The sequence below is a fragment of the Entelurus aequoreus genome, linkage group LG19 (genome assembly GCF_033978785.1).
Source record: "Entelurus aequoreus isolate RoL-2023_Sb linkage group LG19, RoL_Eaeq_v1.1, whole genome shotgun sequence".
Taxonomy (NCBI): domain Eukaryota; kingdom Metazoa; phylum Chordata; class Actinopteri; order Syngnathiformes; family Syngnathidae; genus Entelurus; species Entelurus aequoreus.
In genome coordinates this window covers 13,927,189-13,945,282 of record NC_084749.1, presented here as the reverse complement: position 1 = coordinate 13,945,282, position 18,094 = coordinate 13,927,189, and the positions used below count along the sequence as shown (strand labels likewise).

Genomic DNA, 18,094 nt, shown 5'->3' with positions numbered 1-18,094 from the left:
TGCTCCAAAGTCAGGATTTGTGGTTGATTTAATGTGCATACAAAAGTCAACATTGACAGGTGCAAAGGCAACAATATATGATAAAACAAGACGGCTGCTAAAGAAGGACTTCCCTGTTCATCCTTGAAAAATCCCGCTGATTTTACGACTTCCGGTGCTGACGTAAGACAACCCGGGTCCCATATGTGACCATAGGATGAACAAATACACTACGGTACTAGGCAAGGCAAGGCAACTTTATTTATATATCACGTTTACAACAATTTTAAAATTGGACCAAAGTGCTTTACAGGTTAAAAAGCATAGAGCAAAAACAAAACAAAGAACATAAACAATGCATAAGCTAAACAAGATAGTGCAAAAGAAATACGGTGAAAGGGCTCGGATAAAAAGTAAAATTGCAAGATAAAAATAATGAAATAATAAAAGTGCGACAAATTGAAAAAAAATAAAATAAAAAATAAAAATACTAAGACTATAGTGGCCATTAATAGTTAGCTTCTATAGTAAAATTATGACTTTTGTCATAATTTTGCTAAGTATAATTCCGATTATTATCATAATATTGCCAACATTTGAAAGTTCCCTTATAAAATTGTGACTTTTGTCGAATAAAATTACCACTCTTTTCATAAAATTGCCAACATTTTCAGCTTTTCTTGTAAAATCGCGTCTGTTATTGTGTAAAATTCCAACTTTTATCATAATATTGCACAAATGTTCAGTTTTTCTTGGAAAATGTTGACTTTGAGTTGAGTAAAATTACGACTCTTTTTGTAATACTGCCAAAATTCTAAGTTTTTCTTGTGAAATTCCAACTCATTTTTGACAACAAGCTTTTTTTATATTTGCAAAGTATGTATATATTATTAATGTTGTAAATACAAACCTTTATATATCTAGAAAGGGTGGTCCTAAAGAGGTAGGCATTTTTCAGAGGTTTCAAGAAGGTAACAAATACAATAATGTGTGTGTGTTCTTGTATTTCCACCCTTCTTGAGACATCAAAAAGGAAACGTACTGTCCATATGAGGACTGGTGAACAAGTTAGGACATAAATATTGGTCCCAATACAGAAAACCATTGCATCTAATAGAGAGCCAAATACTAGAGTCTGTGAACATTGCTCCAAAGTCAGGATTTTTGGTTGATTTAATGTGCATACAAAAGTAAACATTGACAGGTGCAAAGGCAGCAATATATGATAAAACAAGCTAAAGAAGGACTTCCCTGTTCATCCTTGAAAAAAACCCACCAGGTGAACAGCTGATTTTACGACTTCCGGTGCTGACATAAGACAACCCGGGTCCCATATGTGACCATAGGATGAACAAATACACTACGGTACTAGGCAAGGCAAGGCAACTTTATTTATATATTTTAAAATTGGACCAAAGTGCTTTACAGGTTAAAAAGCATAGAGCGAAAACAAAACAAAAAACAAAACAAAGAACATAAACAATGCATAAGCTAAACAAGATAGTGCAAAAGAAATACGGTGAAAGGGTTTGGATAAAAAGTAAAATTGCAAGATACAAATTATGAAATAATAAAAGTGCAACAAATTTAAAAAATAAATTAAAAAAAACAACAACAAAAAAATACTAAGACTATAGTGGCTATTAATAGTTAGCTTTTACAGTAAAATTATGACTTTTGTCATATTTTTGCCAAGTATAATTCCGATTATTATTATAATATTGCCAACATTTGAAAGTTCCCTTATAAAATTGTGACTTTGTCGAGTGTTCTGTGTCTTCTAAAAATGTTCAGCTTTTCTTGTAAAATCGCGACTGTTATTGAGATAAATAATTTTGCCAAGTAAAATTCAGATTATTATTATACTATAATATAAAGAACTTTCCTCCAGAAGGTCTTATCTTTGTCCATGTGATGTCAGATGAAACAAAAATTGAGCTGTTTGGCCACAATACCCAGCAATATGTTTGGAGGAGAAAAAGGTGAGGCCTTTAATCCCAGGGACACCATGCACACTGTCAAGCATGGTGGTGGTGGTGGTACTATGCTCTGGGCCTGTTTTGCTGCCAATGGAACTGGTGCTTTACAGAGAGTAAATGGGACAATGAAAAAGGAGGATTACCTCCAAATTCTTCAGGACAACCTAAAATCATCAGCCCGGAGGTTGGGTCTTGGGCGCAGTTGGGTGTTCCAACAGGACAATGACCCCAAACACACGTCAAAAGTGGTAAAGGAATGGGTAAATCAAGCTAGGATTAAGGTTTTAGAATGGCCTTCCCAAAGTCCTGACTTAAACGTGTGGACAATGCTGAAGAAACAAGTCCAATGTCAGAAAACCAACACATTTAGCTGAACTGCACCAATTTTGTCAAGAGGAGTGGTCAAAAACTCAACCAGAATCTTGTGGATGGCTACCAAAAGTGCCTTATTGCAGTGAAACTTGCCTAAGCAAATATTAACATTGCTGAATGGATACTTTTGACCCAGCAGATTTGCTCACATTTTCAGTAGACCCATAATAAATTCATAAAAGAACCAAACTTCATGAATGTTTTTTTCGTGACCAACAAGTATGTGCTCCAATCACTCTATCACAAAAAAACAAGAGTTGTAGAAGTGATAGGAAACTCAAGACAGCCATGCCATTCAATCAATCAATCAATGTTTACTTATATAGCCCTAAATCACGAGTGTCTCAAAGGGCTGCACAAGCATTATGCACACTATGTTCTTTACAAGTGTATGTAAACTTTTGACCGCGACTGCATATACTATTATTTATAATACTCCCCTAAGTGAAATAATAATGTCCGTAACACGTGACATCTTTTGATGGATATAATGACGCAAACAAGGACAAAGGAATTAATTAGGAAATGAGTCAAATAGTGAGCATGCTCAGAAGAGAGCAAGTCGGAGACATCTGCTGGGTCACAAGAACAACCTGCTCCTGACTGGCAGACAAATATAGCAGCGCACATTACCCAGCATGCACACACACGCGCTGCCTCCTCCAGCCCAAACAAACAATACCACCTTTGTTTGCGCTCGTTAAAGGAAGATTAGGCGCTTTTGTGCCTGTCCTTTATTTGAAACAAAAATCTGTCGGGTTGTAATTGCTTCCTGCCCGGGAAATAATAAGGCACATTTGCTAATTAGTGCCATTAGTTAAAGGGCCAAAAGTGGGAGCCGGGTTGTGGGGCTCGGTGTGTTATTGCTCCAGTCCGTTATGTCTGCTTTGTACTGTACACGGACTTACAGACCATCTTTATGATGTACAACTTTAATACACTGCCCAACTCAACTATGCACCACTTCCCTCAAGACTTTAGCACAGGGGTGTCCAAAGTGCGGCCAGGGGGCCTTTTAAGCAATTTTTAAGCGGCCCCCGGCACAATCGTTAGCGTTCAAATATTATTTTATTGTTAGCATTTATTTATTTTGGTACTTGATGCATGCTAATGTTAGCATTTATTTATTTTATTTATTGTTAGCATTTTTTATTTATTTTGGTATTTGATGCATGCTAATGTTAGCATTTATTTATTTATTTTATTTATTTATTTTATTGTTAGCATTTATTTATTTATTTATTTTGGTACTTGATGCATGCTAATGTTAGCATTTATTTATTTTATTTATTTATTTTATTGTTAGCATTTATTTATTTATCTATTTTGGTACTCGATGCATGCTAATTTTAGCATTTATTTATTTTATTTATTTATTTTATTGTTAGCATTTATTTATTTTGGTACTTGATGCATGCTAATGTTAGCATTTATTTATTTTATTTATTTATTTTATTGTTAGCATTTTTTATTTTTTTTATTTTGGTACTTGATGCATGCTAATGTTAGCATTTATTTATTTATTTTATTGTTAGCATTGATTTATTTATTTATTTTGGTACTTGATGCATGCTAATGTTAGCATTTATTTATTTTATTTATTTATTTTATTGTTAGCATTTATTTATTTTGTTACCTGATGCATGCTAATGTTAGCGTTTATTTATGTTATTGATTTATTTTATTGTTCGCATTTATTTATTTTGGTACTTGATGCATGCTAATGTTAGCATTTATTTATTTATTTTATTGTTAGCATTGATTTATTTATTTATTTTGGTACTCGATGCATGCTAATGTTAGCATTTATTTATTTTATTTATTTATTTTATTAGCATTGATTTATTGATTTATTTTGGTACTTGATGCATGCTAATGTTAGCATTTATTTATTTTATTTATTGTTAGCATTTATTTATTTATTTATTTTGGTACTTGATGCATGCTAATGTTAGCATTTATTTATTTTATTGTTAGCATTTATTTATTTTGGTACTTTATGCATGCTAATGTTAGCATTTATTTATTTAATTTATTTATTTCATTGTTAGCATTTATTTATTTTGATATTTGATGCATGCTAATGTTAGCATTTATTTATTTTGGTACTTGATGCATGCTAATGTTAGCATTTATGTATTTTATTGTTAGCATTTATTTATTTTGGTACTTGATGCATGCTAATGTTAGCATTTATTTATTTTATTTATTTATTTTATTGTTAGCATGTATTTATTTATTTATTTTGGTACTTGATGCATGCTAATGTTAGCATTTATGTATTTCATTGTTAGCATTTATTTATTTTGGTACTTGATGCATGCTAATGTTAGCATTTATTTATTTTATTTATTGTTAGCATTTATTTATTTTGGTACTTGATGCATGCTAATGTTAACATTTATTTAATTTATTTATTTATTTTATTGTTAGCATTTATTTATTATATCTATTTTGCTACTTGATGCATGATAATGTTAGCATTTATTAAATTTATTTTATTGTTAGCATTTATTTATTTATTTATTTTGGTACTTGGTGCATGCTAATGTTAGCATTTATTTATTTTATTGTTAGCATTTATTTATTTTGGTACTTGATGCATGCTCATGTTAGCATGCTAGCATTGTGAACACATTTTTCAAGCACACACCTCAGAGTAATATATTTTGGTACTTGACACATATTACAGTTAGAGTTTTAACATGCTAACATTAAATATAATGCTAGCTTTTCAATCTAATTTAGCGGGTTTTGTGACATATATTTTGGTATTTCACTAATGTTAACTGCAAGTATTCTATTGTTAGCATAAAATTTGCGGCTTTATACTGTTGTGCTGGAAAATACAGTACTAGGCCAATAAATTCTGATTCTGATTAAATACGTTTTTACCCGCGCCACGCCTACCGTCTCTGCATCCCGGGGTCATGCTTTAAACTTTGCTTTCACGAGCCTTGGGAGTGCGTATCCTTTTGAATACGATCAACTAAAAATGGCCACTTCGAGGCCGCCTCTCACTTCCAAAGTCTGGTGGTTTGGGCGGCGAGGCGGGGGAGCGCGGAGACGGAGCGGCGGGACACGGCGAGGAGGTGTCCTGCGGTTGTGACTTGTGATGAGAAGCGGCAGATCTCCCGCCGAGCCTGTAAATTGGCTTGGCGTATCACAGACACACAGCCACGCTGCATCGCTCAGGTGTCACACCGGGAAGGGGAAAAAATACCTTCCCGCCGCCGACTTTGACGGAGAATAAACATCACGGCCGACTTAGTGTTATTGAAAGAGAGAGCGAGGGGAATTTGTGTGTTTTTGTGACGATTCCGCAACATTCAAGTCGTGTCTTTTTTTTTTGGTCGGCGCGGGGAGACAAAATGGAACTTTTAGGAACGAGGTGACAATAATTCTAAGAAACGTAAGAAATGAGCACAAACACGGTGGGAATGACCTTGAAGGGGCGCCCACATTTTCCACTACAGGGGGGCCCACTCAAATATTAACACTGAATTAGTAATCTCACTCTTGATTTGAATCGTATTCAACAATTATATGTAACCTACTTATAGTCAAATGATATGAAAGCATGTGTTAATCACAAATATGATGATTTATAAAATATAAACCTTTAGGCTTAGTTTGGCGGATTAGGAAAATAAGTAAACAAATATACTGCATAAGAAGCGAGTCACAAATAACTGCCAAAATATACATGTACATATAATTATTAGAGATGTCCGATAATGGCTTTTTTTTGCCAATATCCGATATTCCGCAACTCTTAATTACCGATTCCGATATCAACCGATACCGATATATACAGTCGTGGAATTAACACGTTATTATGACTAATTTTGCTGTGATGCCCCGCTGCATGCATTAAACAATGTAACAAGGTTTTCCAAAATAAATCAATTCAAGTTATGGAAAAAAAATTAAACATGGCACTGCCATATTTATTATTGAAGTCACAAAGTGCGTTTTTTTTTTTTAACATGCCTCAAAACAGCAGCTTGGAATTTGGGACATGCTCTCCCTGAGAGAGCATGAGGAGGTTGAGGTGGGCGGGGTTGAGGTGGGGGGGCGTAAGGTTAGCGGGGGGTGTATATTGTAGCGTCCCGGAAGAGTTAGTGCTATAAGGCAGTGGTCCCCAAACGATTGGTACTGGGCCGCACAAGAAATGGAAAAAATAATAATAATATATATATATATATATATATATATATATATATATATATATATATATATATATATATATATATATATATATATATATATATATTATTTTTATTTTTTATTAAATCAACATAAAAAAACAATATATACATTATATATCAATATAGATCAATACAGTCTGCAGGGATACAGTCCGTAAGCACACATGATTGTAATTCTTTATGAAAAGAAAAAAAAAAAAAAAAAAAAAAGTCTCCTGCTGGCCCCACTATAGACTCACACTATTATGTTAGATCCACTATGGACTGGACTCTCACTATTATGTTAGATCCACTATGGAATGGACTCTCACTATTATGTTAGATCCACTATGGACTGGACTCTCAAAATTATGTTAGATCCACTATGGAATGGACTCTCACTATTATGTTAGATCCACTACGGACTGGACTTTCACACTATTATGTTAGATCCACTATGGACTGGACTCTCACTATTATGTTAGGTCCACTATGGAATGGACTCTCACTATTATGTTATATCCACTATGGACTGGACTCTCACTATTATGTTAGATCCACTATGGACTGGACTCTCACTATTATGTTAGATCCACTATGGAATGGACTCTCACTATTATGTTATATTCACTATGGACTAGACTCTCACTATTATGTTAGATCCACTATGGACTGGACTCTCACTATTATGTTAGATCCACTATGGACTGGACTCTCACTATTATGTTAGATCCACTACGGCAGGGGTCACCAACCTTTTTGAAACCAAGAGCTACTTCTTGGGTACTGATTAATGCGAAGGGCTACCAGTTTGATACACACTTAAATAAATTGCCAGAAATAGCCAATTTGCTCAATTTACCTTTAACTCTATGTTATTATTAATAATTAATGATATTTACACTTAATTGAACGGTTTAAAAGAGGAGAAAACACGAAAAAAATGACAATTAAATTTTGAAACATAGTTTGTCTTCAATTTCGACTCTTTAAAATTCAAAATTCAACCGAAAAAAAGAAGAGAAAAACTAGCTAATTGGAATCTTTTTGAAAAAATTAAAAAAAGAATTTATGGAACATCATTAGTCATTTTTCCTGATTAAGATTAATTTTAGAATTTTGATGACATGTTTTAAATAGGTTAAAATCCAATCTGCACTTTGTTAGAATATATAACAAATTGGACCAAGCTATATTTCTAACAAAGACAAATCATTATTTCTTCTAGATTTTCCAGAACAAAAATTTTAAAAGAAATTCAAAAGACTTTGAAATAAGATTTAAATTTGATTCTACAGATTTTCTAGATTTGCCAGAATAATTTTTTTGAATTTTAATCATAATAAGTTTGAAGAAATATTCACAAATATTCTTCGTCGAAAAAACAGAAGCTAAAATGAAGAATTAAATTAAAATGTATTTATTATTCTTTACAATAAAAAAAATAAATTTACTTGAACATTGATTTACATTGTCAGGAAAGAAGAGGAAGGAATTTAAAAGGTAAAAAGGTATATGTGTTTAAAAATCCTAAAATCATTTTTAAGGTTGTATTTTTTCTCTAAAATTGTCTTTCTGAAAGTTATAAGAAGCAAAGTAAAAACAATTCTGAATTTATTTAAACAAGTGAAGACCAAGTCTTTAAAATATTTTCTTGGATTTTCAAATTCTATTTGAGTTTTGTCTCTCTTAGAATTAAAAATGTCGGGCAAAGCTAAACCAGCTTGCTAGTAAATAAATAAAATTTAAAAAATAGAGACTGATATTTGAGCTATTTTTAGAACAGGCCAGCGGGCTACTCATCTGGTCCTTACGGGCTACCTGGTGCCCGCGGGCACCGCGTTGGTGACCCCTGCACTACGGACTGGACTTTCACACTATTATGTTAGATCCACTATGGACTGGACTCTCACTATTATGTTAGATCCACTATGGAATGGACTCTCACTATTATGTTATATCCACTATGGACTGGACTCTCACTATTATGTTAGATCCACCATGGACTGGACTCTCACTATTATGTTAGATCCACCATGGACTGGACTCTCACTATTATGTTAGATCCACCATGGACTGGACTCTCACTATTATGTTAGATCCACTATGGACTGGACTTTCACACTATTATGTTAGATCCACCATGGACTGGACTCTCACTATTATGTTAGATCCACTATGGACTAGACTCTCACTATTATGTTAGATCCACTATGGACTGGACTCTCACTATTATGTTAGATCCACTATGGACTGGACTCTCACTATTATGTTAGATCCACCATGGACTGGACTCTCACACTATTATGTTAGATCCACCATGGACTGGACTCTCACTATTATGTTAGATCCACTATGGACTAGACTCTCACTATTATGTTAGATCCACTATGGACTGGACTCTCACTATTATGTTAGATCCACTATGGACTGGACTCTCACTATTATGTTAGATCCACTATGGACTGGACTCTCACTATTATGTTAGATCCACTATGGACTGGACTCTCACTATTATGTTAGATCCACTATGGACTGGACTCTCACTATTATGTTAGATCCACTATGGACTGGACTCTCACTATTATGTTAGATCCACTATGGACTGGACTCTCACTATTATGTTAGATCCACCATGGACTGGACTCTCACTATTATGTTAGATCCACCATGGACTGGACTCTCACTATTATGTTAGATCCACTATGGACTGGACTTTCACTATTATGTTAGATCCACCATGGACTGGACTCTCACTATTATGTTAGATCCACCATGGACTGGACTCTCACACTATTATGTTAGATCCACCATGGACTGGACTCTCACTATTATGTTAGATCCACTATGGACTAGACTCTCACTATTATGTTAGCTCCACTATGGACTGGACTCTCACTATTATGTTAGATCCACCATGGACTGGACTCTCACTATTATGTTAGATCCACTATGGCAGTGTTTTTCAACCTTTTCTGAGCCAAGGCACATTTTTTTCATTTAAAAAATTTCGAGGCACACCACGAGCAGAAAACATAAAAAAATTAAACTCAGCAGCCAATATTGACAATAAAAAGTTATTCTCGCATTTGTTGGATATTCAAACCATAACCAACCATGCTTCACTATAGCTCTTGTCTCAAAGTAGCTGTACTGTCATGACCTGTCACATCACGCCGTGACTTATTTGGAGTTTTTTGGTGTTTTTGTTCTTGTCTTGCGCTCCTATTTTGATGTTCATTGTCATGTCATGTACGGATGTACTTTGTGGACACCGTCTGCGGCTCCACACGCCGTAAGTCTTTGCTGTCGTCCAGCAATCTGTCAACAACAACACATCATTTGCAGACTATAATTACTGGTTTGCAAAAAAATATTTTTTTAACACAATTAGGTGAAATTACATAATCTCCCACGCCACGGCACACCAGACAATATCTCACGGTACACTAGTGTGCCGCGGCACAGTGGTTGAAAAACACTGCACTATGGACTGGACTTTCACACTATTATGTTAGATCCACTATGGACTGGACTCTCACTATTATGTTAGATCCACTATGGACTGGACTTTCACACTATTATGTTAGATCCACTATGGACTGGACTCTCACTATTATGTTAGATCCACTATGGAATGGACTCTCACTATTATGTTAGATCCACTACGGACTGGACTTTCACACTATTATGTTAGATCCACTACGGACTGGACTCTCACTATTATGTTAGATCCACTATGGAATGGACTCTCACTATTATGTTAGATCCACTATGGACTGGACTTTCACACTATTATGTTAGATCCACTATGGACTGGACTCTCACTATTATGTTAGATCCACTATGGAATGGACTCTCACTATTATGTTAGATCCACTACGGACTGGACTTTCACACTATTATGTTAGATCCACTATGGACTGGACTCTCACTATTATGTTAGATCCACTATGGACTGGACTCTCACTATTATGTTAGATCCACTATGGACTGGACTACCACTATTATGTTAGATCCACTATGGACTGGACTTTCACACTATTATGTTAGATCCACTATGGACTGGACTCTCACTATTATGTTAGATCCACTATGGACTGGACTCTCACTATTATGTTAGATCCACTATGGACTGGACTCTCACTATTATGTTAGATCCACTACGGACTGGACTTTCACACTATTATGTTAGATCCACTATGGACTGGACTCTCACTATTATGTTAGATCCACTATGGACTGGACTCTCACTATTATGTTAGATCCACTATGGACTGGACTACCACTATTATGTTAGATCCACTATGGACTGGACTTTCACACTATTATGTTAGATCCACTATGGACTGGACTTTCACACTATTATGTTAGATCCACTATGGACTGGACTTTCACACTATTATGTTAGATCCACTATGGACTGGACTACCACTATTATGTTAGATCCACTATGGACTGGACTTTCACAATATTATGTCAGACCCACTCGACGTCCATTGCATCCGGTCTCCCCTAGAGAGGGGGTGGGGTTACCCACATCTCCGGTCCTCTCCAAGGTTTCTCATAGTCATTCTCATTGACATCCCACTGGGTTGTGAGTTTTTCCTTGCCCTGATGTGGGATCTGAACCCAGGATGTCGTTGTGGCTTGTGCAGCCCTTTGAGACACTTGTGATTTAGGGCTATATACATAAACATTGATTGATTGATTGACAAGTGGTGAAAAAGTGTATTACATCCGAGAAACAGGTATTTTTTTGGTGGCCCAACAATGGTTAAGAAACACGGGTATACTGAGAAATGATGGCGTCTGCATTTCTTAACCCGGCCAACAATGCAATGACGTCTTTGGTGTCGTGGTACTAACCACTGAAGGATGGGAGTTTGAAGTCCATGGAGGACAAATTCTTTCAGTCGATGCATTGTTGCCCAAGGGTTTCAGGAAATGGCAGCGTGATGAAACCAAGGGAAACACAAACACACAAAAAAAAAAACAGACAAATGTGAACGACAGAACCCCCACAGTCTCGTATGAAGCTTCCCTTCTCTGATGTCGGTGGACTGGGGCTTTACTGAGACCTGCACCTGGTGCTAAGTCCACACCTGGTGTGTAAAATAAACGTTGGACAAGAGAAACCTTGAGAGATAACGCTCTGCCCGAGATGTCGTTTCAACATCTGCGCTTAGGACGGAACATACACAGATCCCGCTGACAAGAGGATCACGTTGGATACCACGGACCTCAAAGAGAAACTACCTAGTCCAGCACTGTGCAGAAGTCCGAGGCTACCGTTAAAACTCATAGACTGAACTTGAACGTCACACAACACCAGGGATGGGTACCTTTCACAATCGAATCGATACGATATCAATTTTGTGCGTACATGTGTTAAAATATTGTATTTATTCAATACAAAATGATGTATTTAACAGTAAGCTGATAATGATGACTGCCCTGTCAGGTTGTTATATTTTCATTTTTTTTCATTCTCATTTGCAGGTATCAGTAAACTTTGCATGCAGTTGCAAATTCAAGACGTTAGATGGCGGTAGTGTATAGGCTAGGGCAGGGGTCACCAACCTTTTTGAAAGCAAGAGCTACTTCTTGGGTACTGATTAATGCGAAGGGCTACCAGTTTGATACACACTTAAATAAATTGCCAGAAATAGCCAATTTGCTCAATTTACCTTTAACTGTATGTTATTATTAATAATTAATGATATGTACACTTAATTGAACGGTTTAAAAGAGGAGAAAACACGAAAAAAATGACAATTACATTTTGAAACATAGTTTGTCTTCAATTTCGACTGTTTAAAATTCAAAATTCAACCGAAAAAAGAAAAAGAGAAAAACTAGCTAATTCGAATCTTTTTGAAAAAAAATATATTTTTTTTTATTGAACATCATTAGTAATTTTTCCTGATTAAGATTAATTTTAGAATTTTGATGACATGTTTTAAATAGGTTAAAATCCAATCTACACTTTGTTAGAATATATAACAAATCATGTACCGAGGATGTCGTTGTGGCTTGTACAGCCCTTTGAGACACTTGTGATTTAGGGCTATATAAATAAACATTGATTGATTGATTGATTGATTATTTCTTCTAGATTTTCCAGAACAAAAATTTTAAAAAAAATTCAAAAGACTTTGAAATAAGATTTAAATTTGATTCTACAGATTTTCTAGATTTGCCAGAATAATTTTTTTGAATTTTAATCATAATAAGTTTGAAGAAATATTTCACAAATATTATTGTCGAAAAAACAAATTAAAATGTATTTATTATTCTTTACAATAAAAAAAATAAATTTACTTGAACATTGATTTAAATTGTCAGGAAAGAAGAGGAAGGAATTTAAAAGGTAAAAAGGTATGTGTGTTTAAAAATCCTAAAATCATTTTTAAGGTTGTATTTTTTCTCTAAAATTGTCTTTCTGAAAGTTATAAGAAGCAAAGTAAAAATAAAAAAGAATTTATTTAAACAAGTGAAGACCAAGTCTTTAAAATATTTTCTTGGATTTTCAAATTCTATTTGAGTTTTGTCTCTCTTAGAATTAAAAATGTCGGGCAAAGCTAGACCAGCTTGCTAGTAAATAAATCCAATTTAAAATATAGAGGCAGCTCACTGGTAAGTGCTGCTATTTGAGCTATTTTTAGAACAGGCCAGCGGGCGACTCATCTGGTCCTTACGGGCTACCTGGTGCCCGCGGGCACCGCGTTGGTGACCCCTGGGCTAGGGCAAGAGTTGTGTGGCCAATTCAACAACCGGCGCCATGTTTGCTACCATGTCTGCGGCTGTCGTTTTGACGTTAGTTTATCTGAGGAAATAAGCCAAAATGACACCTTTATATATAGTTCTAAACATACTCCAGCTTATAAACGTACAATAAAACATGCTTTTATATCGTGAAAGTCCAATTTTGCGTCCGTATTTGATTTTTCACTTTTTTGACTGGATTATTATTGGCCTGCGGATTAGAGAATCGTGAGGACGACGGTTGATAAAGCGCGGTGGTGACCGGTCGTGAGTAAAGTGCGTTCACTTCAAACCGACACAGCGTGTGCGGCTTTGAGGAACTTTTGGGAAGGAAATATTGTTGTGTTACAAACTTTTTGTGGTGTTGCTTCCTTATTTGTCATTATTCAAAGCTGATTTTCAATGTGCAGCAATAACGTCTATCAGCTGGAACAAAAAATATAGATAGCAGTATCGTTAGTCCAGAATCTTCTCGGTCCTAATGGACCTACCTAATTAGGAACCGGTACCAAGAAATACCGGTACTTGGTATACATCTCTACTCATTACGTATTATCTAACTGTTTTTTCTTTTTTTCTAACATGCTCAGTAAATAAGTGCACTTTTGTACCTATTTCCCCATATTTCTGCACAATAACGCATTAGAGAATCGCTAGACCAGGGGTCACCAACCTTTTTGAAACCAAGAGCTACTTCTTGGGTACTGATTAATGCGAAGGGCTACCAGTTTGATACACACTTAAATAAATTGCCAGAAATAGCCAATTTGCTCAATTTACCTTTAACTCTATGTTATTATTAATAATTAATGATATTTACACTTAATTGAATGGTTTAAAAGAGGAGAAAACACGAAAAAAATGACAATTAAATTTTGAAACATAGTTTATCTTCAATTTCGATTCTTTAAAATTCAAAATTGAACCGAAAAAAAGAAGAGAAAAACTAGCTAATTGGAATCTTTTTGAAAAAATTAAAAAAAGAATTTATGGAACATCATTAGTCATTTTTCCTGATTAAGATTAATTTTTAGAATTTTGATGACATGTTTTAAATAGGTTAAAATCCAATCTACACTTTGTTAGAATATATAACAAATTGGACCAAGCTATATTTCTAACAAAGACAAATCATTATTTCTTCTAGATTTTCCAGAACAAAAATTTTAAAAGAAATTCAAAAGACTTTGAAATAAGATTTAAATTTGATTCTACAGATTTTCTAGATTTGCCAGAATAATTTTTTTGAATTTTAATCATAATAAGTTTGAAGAAATATTTCACAAATATTCTTCGTCGAAAAAACAGAAGCTAAAATGAAGAATTAAATTAAAATGTATTTATTATTCTTTACAATAAAAAAAAGAAATTTACTTGAACATTGATTTACATTGTCAGGAAAGAAGAGGAAGGAATTTAAAAGGTAAAAAGGTATATGTGTTTAAAAATCCTAAAATCATTTTTAAGGTTGTATTTTTTCTCTAAAATTGTCTTTCTGAAAGTTATAAGAAGCAAAGTAAAAAAAATTATGAATTTATTTAAACAAGTGAAGACCAAGTCTTTAAAATATTTTCTTGGATTTTCAAATTCTATTTGAGTTTTGTCTCTCTTAGAATTAAAAATGTCGGGCAAAGCTAGACCAGCTTGCTAGTAAATAAAAAAAATAAAAAAAATAGAGGCTGCTATTTGAGCTATTTTTAGAACAGGCCAGCGGGCTACTCATCTGGTCCTTACGGGCTACCTGGTGCCCGCGGGCACCGCGTTGGTGACCCCTGCGCTAGGAGGACGGTTGATAAAGCGCGGTGGTGACCGGTCGTGAGTAAAGTGCGTTCACCTCAAACCGACACAGCGTGTGCAGCTTTGAGGAACTTTTGAGAAGGAAATATTGTTGTGTTACAAACTTTTTTGTGGTGTTGCTTCCTTATTTGTCATTATTCAAAGCTGATTTTCAATGTGTAGCAGCGGCAGCTGAACCGAATACGACAGCGTGTCATAATAAAGTCTAGCAGCTGGAACATAGCAGTATCGTTAGTCCAGAATTTTCACGATTCTCATTAGGAACCGGTACCAAGAAATACCGGTACTTGGTATACATCTGTACTCATTATGTATTATCTAACTGATCTTTCTTTTTTTTGCTAACATGCTCAGTAAATAGGTGTACTTTTGTACCTATTTCCCCATATTTCTGCACAATAACTCAGATATGGTAACACTGGCGAGCAGAAGATAATATGGAGTGATTTTTGATCCAGGACATATTTTTGCTTGATTCATTATCGACGTATTTCTTGCCACTTTATATTGTATATTTTTTATATTCATTTTCTCATCTATTATTATACCCAAAATGTGGTTTATTGTCTACTCCGTCTATTTTTTTATTTGTGTTTGACTTTCTCCTCTGCGGTTACCGAATAGCATTATTTTAGTTTTACTAATATTCGAAGATTGTCCGTTTTTGTCAAACCGTCTCTTAAATTTGTGTATTTGTTATGTTATTACTTGTATTAGCTTCTGTGTGTTCTGTGTCGTGTGTTTACCTGGCATAAGACGCTGTAATCGCTGGAAACCCGGTTGCCCATACCCGACTCTGGGCTAGGGTGTGTTGCCGAGTAAGGGAGTAATATTTGTCTATGAGCGGGATCTAGTCTTTTGTTGCACCTTACAAAGTGTTTATACTGTAAGTATTCTACTTACCAGTTGTTTTGTATGGAACAATCATCTTAGTTGTAGTTCTTATTACCAAATTTGGAGGCGTGGAAATGTATAATTGGTAGAGATGTCCGATAATGGCTTTTTTTGCCGATATCCGATATTCCAATATTGTCCAACTCTTAATTACTGATTCCGATATCAACTGATACTCCCTGAGAGAGCATGAGGAGGTTGAGGTCGGCGAGCTTGAGGTGGGGGAGGGTAGGGGGTAGCGGGGGGTGTATATTGTAGCGTCCCGAAAGAGTTAGTGCTGCAAGGGGTTCTGGGTATTTGTTCTGTTGTGTTACGGTGCGGATGTTCTCCCGAAATGTGTTTGTCATTCTTGTTTGGTGTGGGTTCACAGTGTGGCGCATATTTGTAACAGTGTTAAAGTTGTTTATACGGTCACCCTCAGTGTGACCTGTATGGCTGTTGACCAAGTATGCGTTGCATTCACTTGTGTGTGTGAAAAGCCGTAGATGTTATGTGATTGGGCCGGCACGCAAAGGCAGTGTCTTTAAGGCACGCCCCCTATATTGTTGTCTGGGTGGAAATCGGGAGAATGGTTGCCCCGGGAGATTTTCGGGAGGGGCACTGAAATTCGGGAGTCTCCCGGTAAAATCGGGAGGGTTGGCAAGTATGACTGGGAGACGCAACCGCTCTGTACTTCTCCCTACGTCCATGTAGCACTCCGTACAGCGGCGTTTTAAAAAGTCATAAATTTTACTTTTTGAAACCGATACCGATCACTTCCGATATTACATTTTAAAGCATTTATCGGCCGATAATATCGGCAGTCCGATATTATCGGACATCTCTAATAATTGGTTAATGCTAATCAGTAGCATGTTTAGGGTAAAGCCAATGTAAATTAGCATCAAGCTAGGGCTGTTAGAAAAACGCGGCCTTACCGTACGTTCGAATGTTTTCGATCAGGAACACCTCGTTTTTTCTGCATGAAAAATTGCAACATTACCGAGAGGAAGTCGCACTTAGCGCCAAATGTGTGTCACGTGCAAGGAAGGTATCGAAACATGGCGACTTGAATCGATACCCGTTGAATTTGGTCGGTGTGTGTAAAAGTACGGACTTTGGTACCCATCCCTACCTAGCACGGACCTCTGACAAGACCATACGTCAATATCCTGTACATAGATTCAAAAGCTGCAAACAACAAGTCTACTCATCACTCTTGCGGCAGTTTGCCACGTCAACACCGCGACAACCAAACCTTTGCATGCTACTACATGCTAGGTGAACGCTCACTTGTGACTCTGGAGATTCCCAACCATCTGAGCAGATGACACCATTGGTACTTAACACACTTTGGTCCCTTCTAACCCGTGTTGGTTTTCTCCCCTTGGCATGGTGGCCATTTGATCAGCCAGTCTGAGACCACCAAGAAGAGGGGTTCGGGTTGCAGGGTAGGTTTTAAAAACGACATCATGGTTATGTAATTATAAACGGATAAAACTGATCCGGTTTCCAAGTTTTTCGGGATAATAGCGGTCTCTCGGCTAATTCTGCTATAGGTTGTGAGAACAAATTGAGGTCACAAGCCTCCCCGTTGACCAAGATCCAACCCAAAACACCCGGTTTTACTAGCTAGCATTATCTTCTAGCGAGAGAGCAACATAACTCAGTTTTTCCCGACGGTTGTAAAGAAGAAAGTGAGTGAAGGACAGCGCTGTAAAGAAAAAGTGGATGCTATTCATTGAGTTTGAGAAAGAAACATGGCGGAGCGTATAGCAGAGTGGAGTACTGCGAGTCTGCACCATACAGAAGCAGAATGAGTTGATAACGCCAGCCAAGAATGCTAAAATAATATCTAATTTATCCATTTATCCATGAAAATATAAAGAAGCTGCAGACGGAAAAAGCAGCTCAAAGGCCATACTTCCAAGGTAAATACTGGACATCATTATCACATTACTTCATAAAACTACTGTAGTTGTGTGCAGTACATTACATTGTACTCTTTTTCCAAAAATATTTATTTTCGAAATGTTATTTTTTTCTTTATAAAGGGCACGTTTTTTTTTTCAAGGTACGAGCGGCGTCACAGAACCAATTGAACTTGTATCCTGAGGTACGGCAGTACTTTGCTTT

General features: G+C 35.8%; 1 protein-coding gene across 7 annotated transcripts in view; it reads right to left on the bottom strand.

Annotated features, from left to right (window-relative positions):
* Window positions 1-18,094, bottom strand: part of elavl4 (ELAV like neuron-specific RNA binding protein 4) — a 324,532-nt gene that overhangs the window by 14,612 nt on the left and 291,826 nt on the right. The gene's annotated exons all lie outside the window — the stretch shown is intronic.